This window comes from Priapulus caudatus, unplaced genomic scaffold, assembly GCF_000485595.1.
Source record: "Priapulus caudatus unplaced genomic scaffold, Priapulus_caudatus-5.0.1 Scaffold776, whole genome shotgun sequence".
Taxonomy (NCBI): Eukaryota; Metazoa; Priapulida; class Priapulimorpha; order Priapulimorphida; family Priapulidae; genus Priapulus; species Priapulus caudatus.
In genome coordinates, this window is record NW_014577837.1 from 24,152 (window position 1) to 28,470 (window position 4,319).

Genomic DNA, 4,319 nt, shown 5'->3' on the forward strand with positions numbered 1-4,319 from the left:
ACTCACTGTACAGTGCTGCCACACAGAAAAATCGATGACTATTTCTTGCCATCGCTTCATCAGCTGTTGGTATTGTGAAACCGAAACCAGTACTAAAACAGTGCGTGCAGCCAGGACCAGTTCAGAGGTTACGACTGCAGTTTGTCAAGAGGCTTTCAAATGAGAAGTGTAACTCATTCGTACATGCTGTTACGTGCCGTACGTGCCATACGTACATGCCGTACGTGGGCAGCTCAACAGTTCGAGACGCCAGGAATCTTTACATATTTCCACCAGAGAATAACACAAAAAACATTGTTTATCAAGAGGTTTTCAAATGAAAACTGCAACCCATTCGTACATGCTGTTATAATAACTTTATCTCATTTACACCATATTACTATTATGTTCCAGGGGTTCTAAGTTGGGTTGGTCTGTCACATAAATGTCATACGTGACAGTTTTTTCCCCATGCTAAATTGTAAATATTGATATTCTGTGCAATGTTATTGTCGATTTTTACCCAATGTTCCTATTGTGTCCGATTATTAGTAATAGTAGTATGAATTAGTAGCACGATTTTACCCAGCGCAGCGGGTACCCGCAGCTAGTATATATATATATATAGAAGAAAGGTAGGAAACTCTGCCGCGCGATTTTTGCCGATCGTTCCTCACTTCTTTCAGATTTCTCAAACTTTTCACGCCTTCCCGACCTCCATTTTTGGCTCGTTCTGCCCTCTATAGTCCACTGAACACAACTATGTAACTGCTGTGGCCGATAAGTGCAACCTTTCTTTGTAATGTGACTTCAAACTCAGAAGTTTCGCGGTTCTTGCCGATTCTGCAGGAATGTATACCGTTCACGAGTCCGAATGGCCCCGCGTCGGGCGCCGCGGAGCGTGATTGGATGCAGGCAGAACGTGTCATCTCCAATTGTCTCCAGTCTCCAATCACGTCCACCGTCGGGTGCCGCGGAGCCATTCAGACTCGTGAACGGGATACATTCCTGCAGAATCGGTACGAACCGGAGCGTCTAGTTCTGCATTAGTTTTTGAGAAAGCAAGTTGATATACAGTGACACAACAGTGGAAGTGTAATTAAGGGGTAGTATTTGTGAATGTGCGTTCATATTATTTAATTTATTTTCAGTTTTTACTGACTCTGTCCCAATTAAGTGCCTGTGAGTAAATGTGCTGATGGTTATTGCGTGGCAGAATACGAGTTTGTATCAGTGAACAAAATACACGGGGGCTCGGGGCGATTTAGCCCCCGAAATGCCAAAAAGAGTTCCCGTAAATTTGCATAGAGTTCTATGCAAACCAAATTTTAGAGTGCTATTTTCATGCACGCGAGCTTGAAAAGAAGCCCCCAAAAAATAAATTATATTTTTTCCCTGGTTGGTATATAGGATATAAGAGGTTGTGGACAAGTAAAGGGAGGGGAACATTAAATGGTTGGTGGCAACGAGGGGGGCAATTATTATGAGACATAGTGATTTAGCGACGTTCATAATGCGTGATGACGCTGTAAGTTGTAACTTAGTAAATCCACTTATTGCCAGTATTATTGCATAACATAGGGATGTAGATTGCTAGGTGAATAGGAGTGGCAACGGAACAGGGTATAATAAAGAAGGACACCTTGCGACTAATGTCACAAGAGCAAGTCCTTCAGGGGATGACGCTATTGATTTCATTATTCTCCTTATCGACATTCCTGATAGAGATGCCAGCAGTAAAGGCCGCCGCACACCAGCCGATTTTACAAACGATGAAGCGATGAAGCGATGTAGGTGTGCGGCGGCCTTAAAATCGGCTCATCGGCTCATCGGCTCATCGGTTCAAAATCAAACATGTTTGATTTGGAACGATCACCCGATAAAAATAAAATCGTCTACAAATGAACGCGCACACCTACCCGATATCGGCTGATTTCTATCGGGCCGATCAAATCGCGTGAAAAATCGGCTGGTGTGCGGCGGCCTTAAGTGGCCATTAGCAACTATAAGAAGTGTAATAAACCAGGGAGATGGCACCAGGCCAGATTTAGAAAGGTCAACCGATCAATACGCTCTAGTATGGCTTGGCACACGCTATAGCTATATTAGTATACGCTATATTAGTATACGCTATAGCTTGGTATAGGGCCGGCCCGTGGGCAGGACAGGATGTTCCCACGAAGAGGGAAGCTCTCCCATATAAGGAGATATGATGAGGTGGGCAGAGAGAGGAGAAGAGAGAGGACGCGCTCGGTGGCCACAGTCTGCAGGTTGAGCTTATGTTTGTCGTAACATATAACGAATTAACCTATCTATATTATACGCTTTTTGGCTACGTCTTAGATCATCACTGCTAGTTACAACAAACTTCCCTAAAGCGCTACAGGTTGGTAGAGGATGAGGGTAATGGACGATTGGAGATGACAACACTAATTTAGAGAGAGAGAGAGAGACGAGAGAGAGAGAGAGAAGAGAGAGAGAGAGAGAGAGAGAGAGAGAGCGGAGCACGAGCGCCGAGAGAGTCGAGAGAAGAGAGCGAGAGACAGCCAGAGACAGAAGACAGAGCGCCCTGAGAGAGAGAGAGACAGAGGGAGAGACAGAGAGCAGCAAAAGACAGAAGAGACCGGGCATGAACAGGAACAGAGACAGAGACGAGAAAGAGAGAGGGAAGTAGCGAGATAGGGAAGACAGCGAGAGACAATACTGGAAACGAGCGCAGCCAATTCTCAATTAATGTCTGTGCAGCATTCTCAGGTCACCCGATACAGTCGTAAGACTCACACTTCACGTACGGCACTGTTTTTGTCTTCCGTCGTACTGCCAGCTTGATCTTCGAAACTGAATACGGGCAAGTTAATTCAGCATTTAAGTAGATAGGCAAGAGATTCAGTTTGTGTCATAAAGACATGAACACACCTTAGCATACACACACCCTTCTTATACCATACGAGCCAAATCAAAAGGGATTGTGGGAATACACAAGCTACATGTTGGGGTGGGATATAAAGCCTCATCCATTTCTATCTTGATTGACTTATTTAATTTTAAATCTGAGACACATATTACTGCCATATTATACTGGGTGATTCAACGATAAAATACCTATCAGCATTAAAAAAAATTAATGACCTAGTAATGAATTGTACAAGGTTATTTCGCTTGCTCGATAGGATCATTAACCTTCAGTTGCTCACGTAACCAGAGTGAGAGACTGGCATTTCCACTTACTATCGAGCAGTCCGAATCCTTGTCCATGTAGAATTCCAAAGTAGGCAGACCTGATGTGGAATTCGAGATTCGCAATCCATCTGGTATGATGTGGTTAAAGACGTCCTGCACTATTGCGTGGGATGATTCCATCTTTTCATTGATCCTCAGGTCCGATTCCTGCAAGCAGTCCCGTCATCACGACGATGAATGCCTACAGCTTACTTTAGGCGTAATCTGTTGTCTGAGTTGTATGTCTGTGTTTCCTGTGAATGTATGTCTTGGTTTTCTGTGTGTGTATGCGTGTGTGTGGTGTGTGTGTTGTGTTTCTGGTGAAGATGTCTGTGTTTTCTGTGTGTGGCGTGTGTGTGTGTGTGTGTGTGTGTGTGTGTGTGTGTGTGTGTGTTGTGTGTGTGTGTGTGTGTGTGTGTGTGTGTGTGTGTGTTGTGTGTCTTGTCTATTCTATCTATCTGTTCTGGTCTGTCTGCTTGCTTGTCTTAATGTCCGTCTCTCTGCGTTTGTCTGCTCTGTCTATCTGTCCTGGCCATCAGTCTTCTGTCCTTCAATCCATAAGTAGGAGTCTGGTTGAACTTTCTCCTTCTACGGCCATCCTACCCAAATTCGAATAATAACTAGAAATGGCAAGTTTTCGCCAACTCACACGTATCCCGCCGTCGATCTTAGTATGAATGAAATATCTCGGTAGGAGTACAAGGATCACGTCATCTTAATCACTGATCACGAGAATTTAACAAGTGCCGCAGAGCGACAGCGCTCACGCTGAACGGCATAGGTGTTTTTGATGCTAAACTCACTGCAACGAATGAAGAGCCCCGTCCCATCCCCGGCGTTCGTGCTCAGAGCATATATCTAGGATATCTACTAATAACAGATCTAAAACCTATGATAGCTAGGCTTTTGCTCTATCCGGTAAGTACAGTAATAAAATACAGCTGTGCTTCGCTATATTAACATGTTTATCATGGATTATGTGTCGAGCGGCGGAGCCGTAGTGTGGTGGTGGGGAGAGTGGGGAGGGGCGGGTTGAAGGATGCTCTAATAGCAAAAGCAGTTGCCGGCGAGATGGCGCGTGCAAGTGTCATTCAATAATCAAAGATGGGTCACCTTCCGTG